The 9,433-nt window shown below is 34.0% G+C and overlaps 1 long non-coding RNA gene across 1 annotated transcript; it reads right to left on the bottom strand.

Annotated features, from left to right (window-relative positions):
• Window positions 1-5,268: 5,268 nt before the first annotated feature.
• On the bottom strand, window positions 5,269-7,194 carry LOC145117466 (uncharacterized). The gene is made up of 3 exons (XR_013712678.1): window positions 6,474-7,194; window positions 5,856-5,943; window positions 5,269-5,594 (listed from the first exon to the last, which is right to left on the bottom strand). It is a non-coding gene; the product is annotated as an uncharacterized LOC145117466 (long non-coding RNA).
• Window positions 7,195-9,433: the final 2,239 nt, after the last annotated feature.

Here is a 9,433-nt window from a genome sequence, read left to right as displayed (position 1 = left end):
TTGAGGCCTCTCTCATATATTTCATCTTTCATCTACGTACCTCTACCCAATATATTTATAGGTATAAAAATACGTATACAGCTTAAATAGAATAAAACATGTATATATCGTTCATCTATCATAGATATCAGTAACACATATAATAGGCACATATAGCATGTAATTATCTTAAATAGTTCATATCTATGTGTAAGATGAAAGTAACTATGCACTCACCTGTTAAAGTGATGCCTCGAAACTCGGACAACGCTTCACTTCTAGAAACTGACTTTTCCTTTGAAGTAACCTAGTATCATTATCACTAAGTCTTAGTCTAATATTCTACGTGACTAGAATAGTCTAGACCAATCAATAATTCTAATGAATACCTATAGTTCTATCAAATAAGGATCAGCCAGGGAGGACAGTTGGGAGGCATGATCATTTCGGCATATAGCCTTTCTGAAATCCAACAACCAAGCCAACATGACCATTCTAGTCACATATCCCGTAAGTAGATCAATCAGTATTATAACATGGAATTATTGATAGTTCTTATTCATAGGTTCATAATAACAACTTATGACTATAAATATAAGTTACAGTAAAAAGACTAGAGTGTAACTTAACTTACCGAAATTATCCTGGACATAATTCTTGATATTGTACTGGCAGAGCTTCTACTTGATAGCTACTACTTTCCGAGCACTCAGGGGTCGCAGGGCTTTTCTAGAACACTAAAAACTAAAGGAAAATGGGCTAAACAGCGAATATTATCGAGAGAGAATTGTATGGAGGGTGTGAGGAATGAATGGGGTGATCAGCTATTTATATGGCCAAAAATCCATATGTGCGCCCTCATACAGACATGATGCGTGTCGCGCCCTGTCTTGGTCGGCAAGGGTGCCCTATCAGCGTGACATATGTCAGGCAATGGCTGGTGAGACGTGGCTACATGTGTGTCGCGCACACACGCGTGCCGAATTTCAGATTTTCAAAATTATGTAACTTCTTCATACGAGTTTTGTTTTCGATGGGTTTTTATATCCACACATAGCTATCGACGAGATCTACAACTTTCATTTACACTATGTCGGCTATATTTGACTTTATTTATTTTACACAGGCTTAGACTGTTAAAGCCTGTATAAATTGCATAACTCACTCATCTGGCGTCCGTTTTTGACTATCTATATATTTTTAACCTCCTATTAACGAGATCTTCACTTCTTGTTTAGATTGTTTCGAATAAAAATCGACCGATCTAAAATTCGATTTCTATGCCCACAATGTTGCGCTAAAACTTCAAAAAATCATAACTTCCTCTCACGAAGTAAGATTTGGACGTTCTCTATATGCACTCTCTCGGTTTAACACCTACTACGACTTTCATTTAGATTTCTAAGGCTAAAAACTAATCTATCAAAAAATCATTTTTTACGACGCCCGTTGTTGTATCGGGTTGAATCATGAAACATCAAATGATCATAAAGTCTTCGTTATAAGTCGGATTGGAACGTTCCTCATATCTTTGGAATATTCGTTACGACTACTTTAACTTTCTTCAAGGATAATCATCCTAATTTTTATTTTATTTTTATGTGTATTTTATTCCTATTTATAGTATGGCTATAAACACATAATTTATACATATATATACACATACCACAAATATTCACATAACTTTGCTTTATTAAATCAAATAGGTTGCAATTGTTGATCCTAACTATTACATCATCTTATTAATGCCTACAGGGAAACGCGGGCGTTACATTGGGCAAGGGATTTATTCGACCTAGCAGCTTGTCATGGGGAGCATCGATCCTTTTTGTCAAATGAAAACAAGGATAGTTCGCACCAAATGTACATTGATTATTGGGAGTTGAACAAGTTAACGGTGAAGAACCGTTACCAACTGCCGAGGATTGATGGAGAATCTTGGTTTGTAACACCCGCAACTTTGGTTTAGACATTTTAGATATAATAATTAATAGCTATTATAATTTAAACCCTCGAATAGAGAAATCGTTAGTCATGCTCGTTGCAGACTACATACTATAAGCCTTTTGTGTAGATTTATTGACAAGCGATAAAATAACATTTTTGATATAAGATTGTTTAATATAAATAATCTTGATGAAGTTGTAGTGATCGCGATGGTGATTCCGTAGACATAAGGAACGCTCGAATCCGAATTCATATGAACAAGTTATGCTTTTTTGAAGTTTCTTAATTAAACCAACATGACTATGTGCGTCATAAAAAATGAATTTGAGATAGACGGCTTACTAGCCTAACTAATATAAAAGAAAGTCATAGTAATCGTAAAATCGAGCCCATGCATTTAGTGAATGTCTAAATATGACTTCGTACGAAGAATTTATGATTTTTCAAAGTCTTAGCACAATAGTGTGAGACACTAAAACCGAATTTAAAATCGATCGATAGTTAACCAAAACAATCTAAACGAGAATCAAATATTTCGTGAATAGGAGTCGTCAATATAAAGACAGTCGAGACCGGATGTCGTACGAAATAATTATGATTTTTATACGGACATTAAAAGTCTATAGTTGTTAAAAATATAATTTTTAATATTAATTGAGAATTAGCCGACGGAGTCTAAATAAAAGTTGTAGATCTCTTTGGTAGCTACACATGGATATAAAAAAAAGTCAAAAATGGAGTTTGTAAGAAGAAGATATGAATTTTGAAAATATGGAGAAAAAAAACGTGACACATGCTTCGAGAATGGAGGCCATGTCGATCCACTGCAAGCATACCACGTGTTGCGAGGAGGGAGGCCGACCAGCCCATGGCGCGACTCGCTCCTGGTCTGGGCGTCATGCTCCTTTCTTGATTTTTGGCTATAAATAGTTGGTTCCAACCTCATTCATCCTCACACCTATTACAATCCTTTATGGAAATTCCCTGCACTTTGGTCAGAAATTTTATTTAGAATTTAAGTTTTTAGCTAGCCTCTGGAGGATCTGAAAGTCCAGCAAATAGGATATTTCGGGTCGGAGTTCTACCAGTACCATTTTCCGAATTTTCCACAGAAAATCTATGTAAGTTAAGCTACACTTATATTGCTTTTAATGTAATTTATATTTTATATTCATAGTCATTTTTATGAATTTATAAATAAGATTTATCGGTAATTCCATGTCATAATACTAATTGATCTACTTATCGGGGTGATGTATAGGCAAGATTTAGTGAGGTTTTTAAAGTGGGATTTCCAAACAGTATACTCTGTATACCAAACGGACCCTACCTCCAATATGATCTTACCTAGTTGCTCCTTACATGATAGATCTTGATGTAGACATTGGGATTAGTGAGGAATCTAAATTATCATTAGTGACCAAGAATATAAGACTAAGACTTAGTAATGTTCATACTTAGGTTATATCAAAGGAAAGGCTAAGGTGTTAGGTGTAGCTCTGCCGAAATCACAAGTCATCCACTTTTAAATTTTGAGTGCATAGTTACTTTCATCTTACATATAGATATGAAGTATTTAGATAATTAAATGTTATATGTGTTTATTATCTGTCATTAAGAGGTTCTATGTTAGATGAAATAATATAAGATGATCTTTATATGATTTTTACCATGTATGTATTATTATACTTATAATATATTGGGTAGTGATGGGTGATGAAAGATGATAGATAATGACGGTGATGGGTGATGAGAGATGATAGATGATGAGGGTGATGGGAAAATGATGATAATATGCCACAACTTTAATAGGACTATTATACTAACAATGTAGTCATCTAACAAAGAATAGATGATGACCATAGACTATGCTAGACAGTCAAGTGGAACAGAGGCAGGTTCACAATTGTAACACCCATTTTCCAGATTTGATCAGAGTAGGGCATAAAGGAGTCAAAGGCATGATTTTTGGGAAAAATCATGTACCACTATGTACCCAACCAATTGAAGAACGTTTATCTGGAGGTTGCTCACGACGTGACTTTTTATGGTCACAATGTGACAAGGGATGCAACCCAAGCCCATGATCTTTTACGGTTTCCTTCGTATATAAACCCCTAAACGCGGATTTAGGGTTCATTTTTTGGCATTCATCTCCCTCAAACCTCAGAAACCCTAACCCTAATCCCTCTTGGTGGTTTTGGCTCATTTTTAGTGGTTTGGTGCTCTTTGAAGGAAGTAGAAGAAGAATTGGTATAAGTATCAAGCAAGCAAAACATTCTCATCTTTTATATCACCTTCTGGACCATTTCTAAGGATTCAAGCTTCTACCCTTACGGTTTATTCTCTTAGATCTAAGTTGTTTTAGTCCTTTTTGGTTCATGGTTTTGTTATGAGTGAATAGAAGGAATAAAGTTGGCAACTTTATGGTCCCCCAGAATCCCTAGAGCATCATATCTTATGGATCTAAGGATTGGATGTGGATTGTGAACCTTGCATGAGTTTTAGGTCATTTTCTTGCCTTTTGGCCTAGGTTGGGTAGAGGACATGCGTGGAGCATGCATGTCCATAAATTTGTCATTTTTATGAACCTTTGGAGTCCCTTAAAGCTTTCAGGAAAGTTGGAGTTGAAAACTTAATGGATTAAGGACTCATATCATTAAAATCTTGCCTCATACGGTGGTCACAACGAGACATGTATGTCGTTACTATGTGACGATGGAGGATTCCTCAATTATTTTGTCCTGATGAGTTCATGACATGACCAAGGAATGTTCATGTCGTGGTGTCTGCTAATTGAGTTGACCGTGACCGAGTTGGCTGAGTTAGTGCATGACCGAGTTTGGAATCGGGTTGAGTACGTTCTTATGACATGACCAAGGGCTGGTCTTGACGTGAGGTCAACTGTTGATACTGTTGCTACTGTTGGTTGTTGACTATGACTTTAACCGTTGACTTTTTGCATGGTTGACTTTTACTTAATTTGCTGGATTCGAGGTATAGGCTAAGGTTGGGCCTTGTATGATTTGATATGTGTGTGTGTGTTGTAGCACCGGTTGCATGACATTGAGCTATGGTATAGCTGAGTTTGTGATTCAGGTGATTTTTCTCACTATACTATATAGGATACTATTTTTTTGGTGGCTCTTGCAATGGTATGTTAGGTTGGACCCATATGTATGTTGGGTTGGGCTCGTATGTATGCAGGGTTGGGCCAATTTGCATGTTGGGCTGGGCCGATATATATATATATATATATATATATATATATATATATATATATATATATATATACCATCTTATAAAGAGTATATATTTGTAGGTCCCACCATTTTTAAGACAATGTCTTAAAATACAAGGAGAGTGGATTTTGGCCATTGGATATAAATTACATGATTTGGATCTAAATTTAATGGTCTAAGATGGTGATCCTTGAGAATAAGAATCAGCCAATCAAAATAATAGGATTACATGTTTAACTTTTACAAAAACCTGACTCTTCATTATATAAACTCTAGCACCCTTATTATACCCTCACGTTATTTCTCTTTCTAGAAAGAACTCTCTCAAACGTAGCCCCCTCTTCTCTTTGTTTATTTCTTTGTTTTTGTTTTTGTCATTATCTTTCTATACACCACCAGGTAGCACTTTCTTCACACTCATCTTTCCTGTCAAAATAAAAAGTAGCATGAGAAAAATCTATAAATTTGTTGTTTGGTTATTGTAGATGTTTTAAGCATTCAAAAGGTCCATTCTCCACTTTATTTAAAACCAAACCAGTAATACTTTACTTTTGACTGGTAGGAACTTGATATCAAAATGTTAGCCATTTTCATTGAACATCATTACAGCCAACCTATCAAGTTTTCTTATGGGGCTGAATTTTGGTGGTGACATTTTGAAAAAAGAGGTTTGCATGAATCTCTCACCCTGATCAAGATGACTACTTGCTGTTTGGTGTCATGGAAGCAGGCTTTGGTGTAGTTGTGTCTCATGTTAAAGAGGATTCACTATCATCTGTTGAAAAACAAGAATAGTTCCCAGTTAAAGCTTAATAAACATACATATTATGTACTTGTGATTTGTATATAACATTAGCTTCCTATTTCAATCCCAATTTATTATTTATGATTTTAATTATTTTCAGTCTTCATATATATATATATAAGAAAACAATGAGTTTCTGTTTATTTGAGTTTTTTTCAAGGTTCAGATCTAAAATGTGAGAAATCGAATTGAGAAATTGAATTGGGTTTATTATTTTCTTTAACAACTCTGGTCCATAGACAAACTCACTTCAATTTCACAATCAATTTTGAAGACAAACATAGATTTCAATACAAAGTTTCAAGACTCAAAACCACATATGTTCTTTAAAAAGCCCATAACCACCATTACACATCGACATCTGGAATACATACGAGCACAACTTTAATAATTAAAATCCAGTCGAGCCAAAATCCAGATCCAGAAAATAAAATTAACTTAAAAATATTCAAAATTAAATTCTTGAGAGTTTGCGTAATGATGATTTCATTTGTTTTCACCTTACAATCGAGACTAGAGCTAACAACTGCTGCCTTCGTTTTCGCCTTACAACCAAGGCCAACACTATTGATCTTCGTTTTCCAGCATCAACCCACAAAAGAAAAGGAAATGAAGAAGAAATAACTGATATTTGAAATGGAACAGAAAAGAAAAAAAAAATCTGATGAGCCTTACATCCACTGCTTTCGCTTTCGTTCCAACAACCCAACAGCCACTACCTTATATCAACCCCTCTCGAACACCACTGATAATGATCACCTTCGACTACTGCTGCCATGGAGAAGCTGCGACCAGAACCACCTGCCTGGTTGCCATTTTTTTTACAACATCATCACCACCCCACTGCTGCAATCGAGCTCCTCCTCCTTCGACAACCCCACTTCACCGTTAAAACCCGAGAACCTCGAAGATCCTGCAGCCTCTTTATCGTTTTTCACATCCAAATTGGAAACCAAACACCATCGAACTAAGAAAGATAGACGAAGACATAAAACGATATTTGATTTTTGAGAAGCTGTCGATTGAAAGGAAGAACAAGAAAAAAGATTTCTTGATTTCTTTTGTTTGTGTCGACTGGAACAAGGAGAAAGAACAAAGAAAGAAAGAATTTTTTTTTTGTGTTCATTTGGTTATCGATCAAATAAAAGAAACAAGAATGATCTCTTTTGTCGGCTGGACACACAAAAGATTAGGGCAACAAGGATTTCGGCTTAACCTAATCAATTTGGGCTAACTTCAAAAGTTTATTTGGGAACCGGATGATAATCAACAAAGCAGTTTATAAATTATTTAATTTTATGTGTTTAAAGTTTAATTTTATGTTACTATTATATGAAGTTATAAACGTATTATGTTTTGGTTATATAAAGTAAAATGAAAGTAACGAATGAAAAGTAAAAAGATAATGGTATGTTTAAATAAAAACTAGGCTATGAAATCTTAATTGGAAATAAAGAAAAGATATGGCGTGTATATTTTTGCTTGAAAATAAGAAAAGTATGTGAGAGATGTACAATTTATTTGTAACCATGTTTTTCCTTCGTTTATTACCGTATATTCTCTGTTATTTTTATTATTTTATATTATAAAAATAATGAATAAAAAAGTTGAATGTACATAAAAAAAATAAGCATGATAAAAATAATGAATATATTGTGTTTTAAGTTGAAGTATTCAACTCATATTAAATGGAATTTTGAGATGCTCAGTTTTTACTACAAAAGCAATATAGAATAATGATATGTTATTTTTTGAATTAAAGAACAACGTATATTTATTTTTTAGTAAAATTGTTTATAAACAATTTCATTTTATTTTTAACCAAAGCCACAAAATATATTTATTTTTAACACAAAAAAGCAACATATTTTTATATGTAACGAAAACCGTCAATATGCTTATGTATTTAACCTAAAAAACAATATATTTATATTTTTAACCTAAAACAGTAATGCATGTTCTAAATCTATTTGTGGATGCATTATCTCTTTTTAGGTATTACATGACTTCAAAATAAAAATAATATACGAAACATATGTATTCACCGACTTAGTACAATATGCCGAAACAAACAAACCGTTGAAATTAAACAAACCGAAAGGAAACTATTAGACGGTCGCCAAAACGAAATGAATTTTGTCTGAAAACTAATCATCGTCACCGCTGAAAACGAAAGGAAACTATTTGTCGATAAAACCTATTCACGGACCCCGCATTGAATACCGTTGCATATACTTTTACATTTAATCTAATTCTAAAATAAAAACTAGAGCAATAGATGACACCGAATAGGAAACTATTTCGCCGAAAGGAACTATCTGACACAAAACAACACGTCAAAAGGCTGAAACGAACTATCTGACACGAAAATGAAACTAACCGCCGCATGAAAACTATCTACCATAACGAAAAATCCCACGTCGCCGCATCGCGCGGGTACACTACTAGTATATATATATATATATATATATATATATATATATATATATATATATATATATATATATATATATATATATATATATATATATAGTGTTCGAACCGTATGTATGTAAGGTTGGGCCCATTTGTATGACGGGTTGGGCCTGATTGTTTGTTGGGTTGGGCCCGTTACTATGGATTGGGCCCAATGTTGGGTTGGACCTATTGATATGTATGGTATGTGGTATTTTGGGGAACTCACTAAGGTTTGTGCTTACGGTTTTTTGGTTTAAACATTCTTTAGGTACCTCCACTTCCAAAGGGAAGGGCCCGGCATGATCGCACATCATCCCCATGATTTTATTCTGCATTGTTATTTCGTCGCACTCTGATGTTAAGAATATTTATACTATGATTGGTTTGGAGCAATTGGTTGTATCTTTTGGGTGTTTAAAAAATGAAAATTTTACTTCTAATTTTAGGACGTTGAAACAACCTGTAAGTGATGAAATATGTGTTCATATGATGTACTCTACTCTCTACTGACATGTATTGCGTAGAAATCCCTTAAACAGTACTGTCAACTCGATGTTAGACGATGATTCGTAGGATAGATCCTTGGAGATGAATATAGAAAAGGACGGGATGGGTAATCGAGTTAATTGTTTGATGTGAAATAGATAATTAAACAAATTAATTATATTATTGTGGGTTGAAAACCCTATGTACTTACCAGACTTTCCATCCTGACCCACTCAATTTCTTTGTATCACATGAAGCAGTACAAAGGTACATGGATGATGATGTTTGGATCTGATAAGAGATTCGAGGAGATGTATGTCATAGTATAAAAAGATGTTGTAAGGATTGTAATGACTACATTTATGCTTATGTTTCTTGTATGAGTTATGACATCCCAAGTTTTAACAATCAATGAAAAACATTTTTTCGTAAACACTTTTTATTAGACAAATTATGCAATTACAAAGAATACTCTTTTTTAAAACTAAGCATAAAGAAAATGTCTTTTTGCACTATG

Source organism: Lactuca virosa, chromosome 5 (assembly GCF_052849685.1).
Source record: "Lactuca virosa cultivar CGN04683 chromosome 5, Lactuca_virosa_CGN04683_v6, whole genome shotgun sequence".
In the NCBI taxonomy this organism is placed as follows: domain Eukaryota; kingdom Viridiplantae; phylum Streptophyta; class Magnoliopsida; order Asterales; family Asteraceae; genus Lactuca; species Lactuca virosa.
The sequence above is the reverse complement of the archived record's forward strand: the minus strand, read 5'-3'. Positions and strand labels throughout refer to the sequence as shown.